At 36.4% G+C, this 11,901-nt stretch overlaps 1 long non-coding RNA gene across 1 annotated transcript; it reads right to left on the reverse strand.

The window, feature by feature from the left end:
- Positions 1-477: 477 nt before the first annotated feature.
- On the reverse strand, positions 478-10,325 carry LOC110128243 (uncharacterized). The gene is made up of 2 exons (XR_002311096.2): positions 10,247-10,325; positions 478-630 (listed from the first exon to the last, which is right to left on the reverse strand). It is a non-coding gene; the product is annotated as an uncharacterized lncRNA (long non-coding RNA).
- Positions 10,326-11,901: the final 1,576 nt, after the last annotated feature.

Genomic DNA, 11,901 nt, shown 5'->3' on the forward strand with positions numbered 1-11,901 from the left:
TCATTGAAGCTACTTCTGACAACTGTATAAGACTATTCCTCTCTGGGTTCAGCACTCCCCACCTCCTTGCACAGCATCATTTTTACCCTTCACAATGTTCACACCTGACATGTTATACATTCATTTGTACATAGAATGGATACCCCAACCATAAGATAATTTGAGGGCAGGGTTGTTTTTTTCAATATTCTTTTTCCAGCTCTTGGAACAGTGCCTGTCACAAAGTGCTTAGTAAATACGCATGTGTGTGTGTGCCGTCACTTCAGTCGTGTTTGATTTGTGCGACCCTATGGCCTGGAGCCTGCCGAGCTTTTCTGTCCATGGGATTCTCCAGGCAAGAACGCTGGAGTGGGTTGCCATGCCCTTATCCAGGGTATCCTGCCAATCCAGGGATCGAACCTGTGTCTCTTAGGTCTCCTGCGTTGGCAGGCGGGTTCTTTACCACTAGCACCACCTGGAAAGCCCAGTAAATACTTACAGGATGAACAAATGAAGCACAACCAGTGAGGTAAACAGGCAATCAGAATGTCTTAAAGTTCTTCATTGGGAGTGGCAAGGATTCTCGCATGGTCAAAAAATGTAAACAATTTAGAATATTTGAGGCACAAGAACAATGTGGCAAAAGAAAACCTTAAAAGCAAAAGAAGAATATTTTACATGGCTTTGCTTTAGAATGATAGCTTCAAATCTAAGATCTCAGAAGAAAAATCATAAGCAAAATAACTTAGTTCATCTGTTAATAACTGTTATGCAAAATTAACAACATAATGAAATCTTCAGTCCACTGGGAGTTATAACCTAACAGAAACCACTTTGGTTTCATAGGTCTTTAAAAGATTTAGCTGATGCTCATTCCAAGGGACCCTTAACAGATAACACACAGATAAACAGAAATAGTCCAAAAGTTTTTCATTAGAAATGCAACTGGGAGCATTTTACATAACTCTAACAATTTTGAGCAAGGCCTGGGTACCAAATCAAATTTTGTCTTTAATAAGCTTTGAAATTCTGGATGGAGTGGCATGCAACTCCTTGGAGCCATATTTCCTGTTTATAAAACAAGAATAGATAGCAATTCCTGTATCACATGGTTGTTAGGAGGATCAAATAAGAAATATCTATTAACACAGTATGGAATGGGGAGTGAAGTCATCAGGATTCCAGGATTTTAGTCCTTGGTCTCCAGGCAGCCTTAGAGAAGACAATTGGCTTTATGGATTTCAGCTCCAATATCTATAAATATAAATATCCAGGGTCTTTAAATTCTAAGATATGCAACATCCTTTGTAAACTGTAAAGTAAACATGTGAATATTTGGTACTAAAACAAACAGCTGCTGCAAAAATGATACTTATATTCTCTATATACAAAAACAGTTTCCGCAGTGCTAAACTGACCCCACCTCACACCCACACCCTCTGCTCCAGAGTTATCTACAACAATCAAGGTGTGCCAGACATTCACACACCCACCAGCCTCAGAAAAATAGCTACTATAAAATATTAAGATGGTGAAGCCATAAACCCAGCTTGTGATTACTAAACTAGTCTATGTGTACAGCCCAGCCCTGCTGCAAGTGGGTCACTTTTTTTTCCCAGAAAATTATGATGCCAGCAATGGACAATGGCAGCTTCTTAAAAATGTCATTATTAAATAGTAGTTGTAAATACAGGAAATCAAAGCTTTTTGTTTAATAGTAAGTAAATTTGTTTGTGACTCAGTTTCCTTATTTGAACAACAACAATAAAACATAATTTGCAATGTCTTAAAGAAAGGTTGTAAGGAGACACAAACTTCAAAATGAACTCTGTGTTTTGAGGAGCAATGGTGTAAATGACCTTTTCTCTCACAGTCTATCAACTGTAAATCTCTTTGATATGTCTCCAGTAAAGTGATAATTGAAGCTCATTACTACTAGGTTGTTGCGTGATCCTAAAGAACTAGTAGTAAAAAAAAAATAGCTTATAATCAGCAGTGTTGGCACAGTGCACATTTTATCCTTCTCCAATTGATAAAATGTGGCTCTCTCATGCAAACAAAGAACCTTTCAGATGTACCTCCAACTTTTCATCTTAGGAATGGTTTTCTTGAGGTACACCAGTGTGAATCATTGAACAATAAGCACTCAGGAGCTAATCTTTATGGCTTGCCTATTTATCTTATTGAAATGATCAGAGAAGATGCTAATTTTGAAAGTACAATGAATTCTACATTATAAAGTCTAGATACCAATGTCTATTAAATTGGCAGTGATAACTATGGTTTCTAGCATCACCTGCTGTGAGGTTTTACAAAGGGCTGGAGAGTAACAGGAATCTCCCTTCTTATCTCACCCGCATCTGTGAAATTTTAAGACTATTAAATTCTAGCAAACAATTAGTTCTGCAACATGAATATAGCCTTTAATAGGGCAGGTAATCTAAATACCCTCTCTAACGATGACCCCTGAAAGAGAATAAAGTCGTTGTAAATTATCTGAGTTGTTTTCGATCATTTGAGTTATGACATTTCTTTCATAGTGACATATTCCATAGGAACTTGCTTTTGGGGTGGGGGGGATGGGGGTGGTATGAATCTCCTCTAATGGAGACAAAAACATCACAAACCTTTTGAAAACACTCAGAACGATCATATAGATATGATGTTTTGTGTTTTTTTGGTTTATCTGTTGTTTCCTATTCAAGAATGCGAATCTTCTTTTATTAGCATTCATGATTATTAAGCGGCACTGCAAGTTGCCTTTCCCACCAGGCAGTCCCTCACTCTCCTCCTCTTCCCCGCCCCCTCCCGGCGCCCACCCCCACGACTTTCACCACTCTGCTCCTGTGTTAATTTGCACACCTCACCTGCTCCCCTGTAATTGACCGTTGCTATGTGTGTGGTATTCCGAGGGGCAGGGAAAGAATAAGGAGAGGAATGTGCGGGTCAGCTTCCTTTGCCTGATACAGAGCCACAGAGCGAAGTTCCTGCCCTCTCCTTGGATCTAGTGAAAATTCGTAAGTAATAATACTTCACAGCACTTTGAATACCATCCAAAGAACCCAAAGTGCTTAATAAATACGATGCCCTTGACACCGAGTGCCACGCATTTCTCTCTTTCGGGAGAGCAGCCCCCCTCCCAGAGGCCCGCCTCTGAGGACATTCGGTGCTAGACCCTTTGACTCAAACATCTGGGAATGTGAACTGAGAAATCGCTACCACTCAGGCTCTGGAAGTATCCTGGACTCAGAAAGTCTGCGTGATTAAGCGGGTGAGCAGCAGACAACACCACCACCACCCTCCCCAGGCATTTCCCCTGATTAGCCTGAAATCCAGCCCCTATTCTTAATGTGACTATTTTGGTCTGTGGGTTCATATTAGGTTCACAGATGAAAATGAACAAAACCAAGGTCCAAAATTCCAGTTGGAACCAGGAAGACATTGAATTTCAACTTTAGAATTGTCTTTTGTTTTTATGATTACCAATACGGGTTACCTGGGAATCTAATCAAGATTAAAGTATCTTAAATGAATATTGCATAAAATTCTTAAAGTTAAGATTAACTTCCACTAACTAATATGGTGTTTTCAATTTTGTGATTTTTCCAGGAAAAATACCTTAGAGCAATAGACAAGTTTATAACATCAATTTGCTAGCTGATGTGTGGAACGTCACCTCTGAAATTCCCAAACTATTACTTGTGACATTCATCCTGTATCAGAAATGGTCACTTATATGTATCTCAGCCAAATATCACATACTGAATATTTGCATTTATATTGTAAATCCATATGCAGAGTCTATACCCTTAACCAATCATCCTTGATAAATATATGACATTTAGAGATATTTGAAGACCATGGAGCTAGAATATCTTTTGCAAAACCAGAGAAGGACAAGTTATGAATAAACGATGGCTCATATTTTGACTAATTAGATTTTAATTTTTCTTTTCTCATCTACTTAAAGAAAATCATTAATCAGTGTGGAGAAAGAGAAAGAAAAAGACATGTCAAAGTAAAGTATAGTGACATGGCATTACAGCTACTCTTTATGGTGTGGCAAAGCCTAAGAGGAAAAGGAAAGAGAATAAATTGTTCTTTAATGTATTAGGGATTTATAAAGTCTCATTGCATTATTCCACAGTCACTGGAACTTTTGAAAATGAATGTGGTCATTAACCATCTGGTTTACTACGATGTTAACTTAAAAAAAAGGGTCTCGAAAATGCCAAAACTGGCTGCAATTCCCAATGCTGGTTTATTGCTCCATGGGCACTAGCATGTCTAAACTCCAGGGAACGTGGTGCTTACACGGCAGTGCAGCGCAGCAAACACCTGGAATATATTCTCCAGAGTGAAAACAGCAGGGAACTGACCAGAAATAACCTCTCTCATATTATTGCTTCAATTAGACCAAAACAACTTTCCCTTTGAAAACTTAATAATAAACACTGCAGGTCATTCACTTGTTTTGAGCCCCTTTGGGAGAGAGGAGCAGATGCATCCCCTTAGCCAGCCCCCTTGCTGTCATAGAGACAAGAGGCATAAATCAGGACAGATATTGATTTTAATTGGAACCAACAGCACCTACATGCCATATTAATTTTCACATCTTCCTACAAAAGAAATTTTTTTTAAGGTTCATTTTTGGTTCTAAGAGGTTGCTTAGATAGAGTGATGCAGTGAATGCATTTGCAAGTTGAATACTGAAGCAAACTTAAGTACTTCTAAAAAGCCTTATTGTGAACAAAAAGCCTAGATGAAAACATGCTTAATACATTAGATTCTTTATATTGATGTTTATGACCAGTGAATGGGTATTTTTCTTAATAGTTTTCACTGGAGTCTCAAAAGATGCCACAGACACAGCAAGAACAAGCAGCAAAGAGAAACTTTTATACACCTAGATGGTTTGCATTGTTATTTTTCTTCCCATAATTAAAATTGTCCAGTGAAATTATTTCCACACAAAATAAAGTTGACCTTCAAACGTGCTTTCTCTTACCCTCACTAGATCTCATCATCCTCTAAACATATAGGTAATGCCATTATTTAAAAAAAAAAAAAAAAATTTCCCCCCAGTTCTGTCTTTCCCAAAGATCTATTCATTCTACACAGGCTGGGAGGCTCAACATGTTCTATACTTATTCTACCGATAAACATATTTCACTGCTTGCTGACACCACCCCAAAACGGTCCTCAAATTTTCCCAGGCTCCACATTATGTATTCTGTATCAATAGGTCTAGGGTAGGGCCCAGGAATCTGCATTTATAACCAGCACTCCAGGTCATTCAGATCCAAGTTTTGAAGAACACTGACCTGGCAGCTTTGAGCCTAGATAACAGTGTCACTTGAAGAGATGGAGACTAAAGTGTTCAATGTCAGCTCATTTATTCCCATAGTGGCAAAATAAACAAGCTGGTAAAAGTGTGATCATAGATCTTAAAAGACAGTATTTATATGTGAGTTAGCTTATTTGTTTCAGCTCTCCAAGTAATATTTATTGAGAGCTATTGTTTGAGTTGTCATATGCTGGGTATCAAGGAAGAAAATGCTCAAAAGACAGAGAAGACTTTTTATTGTAATTTCAAGTTACTGAAGTGGATCTATAGTTTATATAGACCCATCTCAATGTATGTGCTCTTATATACATTTTTTATCTGAGAAAAGGGGGGAAAATAAGAATAAAGTGAATTATTTTGCAGGAAAAAAACACAAAGACTATCAATCTTACCTCCTTATTTACCTTAAAAATCCATATTTTCAATTTTTGCTCTAACATATATTTTCCATCACAGCTGCAGACAAAAGATTGTTTTAATAGAAAGTGATATATCCTTATGATGTCATTGAAGTTATACTTTTGTGTTTAATGACAGAAAATAGGCTGAATTATAAATTTAAAAAATTTCAAAATATTTTCTATGTATGATAATATATTTTTGTGATAATAAGTATCTATTACATGTTAGATATGTATCTAGTGAGATTGTATATGTATCTAGTGAGATTACAGATTATTTTTACTCTTTTTTTTTTTGCTTGGTCATATTTTCTAAATTTGTTACAGCAACCACATATTATTTTTTTTTAACATATTACTTTAATACTAGGTTTAAAAAAAGCACTTTATAGTTGACTATTACATAACAACTGGGAACTTGTGAAATAGCAAGGATGCCAGAAAATATGACCAGATACAGAACATTCTAGAAGAGAATTTCTTGGGCCATTTTATCTTCCTCCTTTCTTCTGCACTGCCAGCCTTCATGAAGGCAGTTTCAAGACAGGACTGTAATTTAGAGTTAAAAGAGACGATATAAAATAAAAGTTAAAAGATATGGCTGAAGCTGAGGCAAATCCTAGATACAAATCTGGATTAGCCTATCTCCACCAAGACTTCAGGGAACTGAACAAAATCTTATTTGAAAACTTTAGGCAAAAAGAAAAAAGAAAAGAAAAGAAAACTTTAGGCAAAATGAGTAGTAAGTAACTGTCCCTGGCTTTGGAAATATCAACACTTGGAAATAGAAAATACCCACCTTACCTATTCTATATTTGTAAATTGGGAATATTGGTAGTCATTTATGAATATGTGGAAATTTTCAGAGAAAGTTAAAGAATAGTTCTGACAAATTCTTATCAGGTTTTAGTTTATTGCTGCTCTTTAAACATTTGAAGTAACTATCATCAAGAACATACTATAGAATTAAGAAAATATGAAAAAGACATAAAAAAGAAGAGAAGCGAAATATAAAAAGCAAAGAGAAGTGATACTAAACACAAGAGTCTTAATATTAGCTGGCTTGCATAAAGACAAAGTGAAAAAAAGATTAATGACAATAACACCAAAACAATAACCACATTTTACTGAGCATCTGCGAAGTGCTAGACACTGCTAGGCAATTTATATAAATTATCCCCGATCTTGACACAATTCTGAAAGAAAGGTAATAATAACCACATATAGACGTGAGGAAACAGAATTCAGAAAGATTTAGTGAATTGCTCAAGGCCAGTTCATATCAAGTAAGTAGTAGAAGACTCTTGAGAGTCCCTTAGATTGCAAGGAAATCAAACCAGTCAATCCTGTTACTGTTACTATCCTGTTACTATTAGGGCTATTATTTTTAGATAGTGAGGTATGGTTATTTGGGGGACTCGTGTTGAAGGAATAAAGGAAATCAGTCCTGAATATTCATTGGAAGGACTGATGCTGAACCTGAAGCTCCAATGCTTTGGCCACCTGATACGAAGAGTAGACTCATTAGAAAAGACCCTGATGCTGGGAAAGATTGAAGGCAGGGGGAGGAGGGGATGACAGAGGATGAGATGGTTGGATGGCATCACTGACTGAATGGATGTGAGCTGAAACAAGCTCCGGGAGTTGGTGATCGACAGGGAAGCCTGGCGTGCTGCAGTCCATGGGGTGGAAAAGACCTGGACACGACTGAGTGACCAAAGGACAGCAACAGAGTGGTAGAACAATTGTACATTATGCCATGTTTAAAAGCTGGGTGAACAACTCCATATTATACCATTCTGAAATGTTTTGAACACTAATGTATGTATTCTGATATGTATTTATTCTTCTATTCAGTCAATCATTGGGCAAACCAGTGGAAAACCAAAGGGCAAAACTCCCTGCCCTCACAGCCTTTCTAATTGAAAGAATATTGAAGAGTAAATTATGCAGCATGGTGGATGATGGTCAATTCCATGAAGGAGAATAAGGCAGGAAAGAAGCCTATGTAATGTTGATGTGGGGAATGAGCATCTCCTGGAGGCCTTTATCTTACTAAAATGGAGGTACCTCTTAAGGGCACTTTTTGAGAGGTATAGACGGTACAGTACCTTGATTATTTTCACAGCAAGCTATATACACAATCTTAGTTGGAAGGAGACAGCGCTAGGCAAAGCTGGTTTTTTTAAATCATAAAAATAGACTGTGTGTGATCTGATACTTCTTTCCATATTACAGTCTTAAGAGCAGGATCTCCTCAGGAGGAATTCACAGGTCTTTTCACCTGTTTCTTTTGTACTCCTTTTTCTCTCACTTCACTGGTTTTAAGTTGGTTTCGGGAGTTTGGCAAGATTTGTTTTTGCCAAAGCTTCCTTGTTCTCTAAGCAGGTTTTCCCAAGCTTGGGTTTAAAGGACCCCCTGGAGAAACACTACAAGACAAACACTAATTAGCGTAACAATTTATTAAGGGAGATCTTTGATCTTTTCTCACCTACCCAGTTGCCTAGCTCTGCTTTGTCTCCACAATTATAAAATGTGTTTACATAACTAATTAACACAACAGATTGAGTTTTACTGGGTACATGATAATAAGTGGTTCAAATGGTTTGATCTCATGATAAAGGAGGAAGTGTTGGGAATTAGCACTTCCTAAGAGACCCAAATGGGAGTAACCATTGTGAGTTCCCATAAAATAAAAGTTCTTAATGTTCCCAAATGGGACATTCTATTATAGTAAGCTTCAGCATTTCAAGTCTCACTACAGACGGTTTTATAAGAAAAATATGTAAATACAGCAAATTCTAAGCTATTTTCAGAGATGGAATGAGCTTTTAAAAATATTATGTTTATTTTCCCCTTGTAAATTTTCCTATTAGTAACTTAAACTAATTTTAGATAAAGTATTTTGGGAGGAGAAAGTTTGAGCTTTTTGCTTTGTTAAGCTCACATCTAAGAGACGATGAGTTTATAGTTGTAAATAAATCCAATTGTGTAGATTATGAAGTTTAAAATAAGTCTTTTGTTATGATATATAACACTAATATTATTCACAGTCATGTTTACTTGTAATTTTAAAGAATTAGAATCATCCTGCATCATTGGTCATTTAGCACCTTCTACAGTATATTTTAAACTCTAAAAACACTTTTTCTTGGAGGAAAGAATCTCATATTTCCAAGGGTAAGTCAAAGTCTACATCAAAAGATTTGATGCAGAGTCAAAACTTCAAAAATCTTTTCCTCTCCCAAGAGCAGGTGAGGTACACACAGTTTTGCCCATCCTTGATTTCTGAATTTAAAATTCAGTTCATTCTTCTGAGGGGTGATTGTTTATGCACACTTGGAAAAACTCAATTTTCTGTGGAGAAAGATAGAGACTTATGATTACAAAACAGTTTGACAACTTAAGTGCAAATGAATCAGAAACATGTGGATTAAATTTCCCTTGAAACACACATGATTTTTAAAAAATTAAGAGGAAAGGAGCTTGGCAACAAGCATTTTAGTTTTTGCCAAACCCAAAGCATTTGAAAAATAATCCAGATTGTGGCCGGCTCTCTCCTTCACAGTCAGTTCTCAGTACCTGAAGTTTCAAATCACCAATACAGCATACACATATAGAAATACTTTAATTTTTACTTCCATATTATTTTAGGATCAATGGAAATCAAAGTGGATGTGAACAAATTGGGAGTGGGGAGAGATTCCTCATTAGAGAATTGGCTCACATTCTCAAGATAAATGGCAGCAAGCTTATTTTAAAGAATGCTGGCACATGAATATCTCATGCACTGGGAGAATCAAATGCATTCAGAGAAAAGGATTGTATATTTATATTTTAGGATAGTCAAGAAAGTGAAGGTCCTGCAGATCACTAGGAAACCTGGAAGAGGGCATACTTTTAATCTATCGTGCTGTTTTAATACTATGATCAATGTTACTGAATGAAAAACACACTCAGGAATTCAAAGTCTCATCTATATTTATAGGAGACAGAACTATCAGAATATTGAGCATTTTCTCTCATAATTAGAAAGTATTTTTCCCCTTACAGGGTAATCCAGATAGTACAAATCGTCCTGTTTACAGACATGGAAAATTTATTCTTAAATGTCCTACCTGCATAAGGTTTTGGATTCTCATGTAGTAACTAAAAATCTGTTGACTACATAAACAGGGAAAAGAAAAGAAAGGGGAAAGGAAGGAAGGAAGGAGGTAAAAAAAAGAAGGAAAGAGAGAGGGGAAATGTAGCAAAAAGCAAGAGAGGAAGAAAGACTGAATTCCTGGATTTCCTTTAAAGGCAGCTTTTGGAGAATTAGAATAAAAAACTCGAAATGTCCTTAGGGTATTTAGGAACAAAACTGCAATGTTAGCCAAGCTAGCAGTGATAGCAGAAATAAAACCATTACTATCCTTGAGTGCTAACCCTGTTCCAGACACTGCGGTAGGTGCTTCACATGCATTATCTGTTTTCATGTCAACACAAACTCTCACACGGAATTATAAGCTAATTAACTCACCTAAGGCTTCAGGACTGGGTTCAGAGTCAAGTCCTTCTCAGTCTAGAGCCCAAGCACTCACTTACTTCGTCTCCTCCCCTAACATGTTCCACAGCAAGGCTCCCTCCAAACAAGACTCATTTGTTAGTTCAAACCCTTCATTATCAATTAGGAAACTACTATCTAATCCAGTTATTGAGGTCAGCACTGTGTCCTTCCTCAGAGTCCAGTAGGATCCCTGAAGTGAATCTTATCACACAAGGGTCAGCTGCTGAACACTTTAAACAGAAGAACATTTTCATATTTAACACACTCATTTCTAATTATTTATTCAAAATCTGTTCTAATTTTATAACAGTTGTCTTTTAAGATGTACAAATTAAGTAAGTAGAAAACATTTAGTATGTAATAGTACTTCTTTACAGAAACCTTGAGATTTTAAAAGGCATATACATTTTAAAAAGTGAATTTGCTCAGAAATCTCAAAAGGTATGTAATTTTCTTATACTGTAGTGACATATATTATTAATCTCCAATTGGATGATAAAAAAGAATATAAAATAGAATCTCGGCTATTTAGCCTATTTCATCAAGTCAGTAACTTTCAAACGCTGTTAGTAACATCCACCTTCTTCATAGACTGATCTATATTAATAAATAATTATTAAGTCCATCTTTTTTGGATTCAATTATTTGCTATTCTAACTTCCAAATCTATTTCAATTTCCATGTGCCCAAATTTTTAGTAAGTAATGGTATTGTTTAGGAGAATAAATGTATTTCCCTTGAAATAAATAATACTATATATCAGAAAACTTTAAATAAAATGATCTTTGGCTCACATTCCTTGTCCTGGAATATGGGCATTTTTCACCCTGAAATATATAAAAGAGCCAAGTTTGTTCATGGAAACTGCTCTTTACTGAAAAACTCTGTGACTAGAAAGCAATCATTTAAACTCACTGGTTCAATATTTACTAAGTATCAGTATTTTCAAGACACTATACTGAGTATTATAAATAAGATTTTATTCTGCCTTTAAGGAAACTGAAGCACACACAACAATCTCTCAGCAGCATGTATGATATAAGGATATATTCCCCAGAATAAAAGAAACATTCCTTTCTCAAAACTTCATCATGCTCTCACTAAAGTGTGAAACATTAGTGCAGCTCTTAACTACTCGAGTGCGTTAACTACACGTGTGCATACGTGCTAAGTCGCTTCAGTCTTATCCAATTCTTTGCATCCCTATGGACCATAGCCTGCCAGGCTCCTCTGTCCATGGGATTCTCCATCTAGTCTCAAATGTTCCATTTGCTGCTGCTTCTTACCTAAGAGTTGAACCTGTAAAATCTAGGTTCAAACAGCAGAAAAGTAAGTAAAGTAAAATCAATGTCAGAGGAAGAATCAGAAAATACCTTTGCTTGGATGCTAAAAACCACTTTGAAACATTTCCTATTCTTTTAACTTTATGCATTTAATAAGTGTGTCCTGCACATCTCAGTTTTAGGCACCTGGGGATTAGAGATGAACAAGACCCAATCACTGTACAGCTCACATTCCAGAAGCACTTACGAAGCCTCCCATTTTCCACCCCATTTGCTTTGGACTTGGCCACTGAGGCAGAAGAGAGCCTGGGGTTCACCTGAAACCCCTTTGTAATGTCACTTTCT

The sequence above is a fragment of the Odocoileus virginianus genome, chromosome 19, assembly GCF_023699985.2.
Source record: "Odocoileus virginianus isolate 20LAN1187 ecotype Illinois chromosome 19, Ovbor_1.2, whole genome shotgun sequence".
NCBI lineage: Eukaryota > Metazoa > Chordata > Mammalia > Artiodactyla > Cervidae > Odocoileus > Odocoileus virginianus.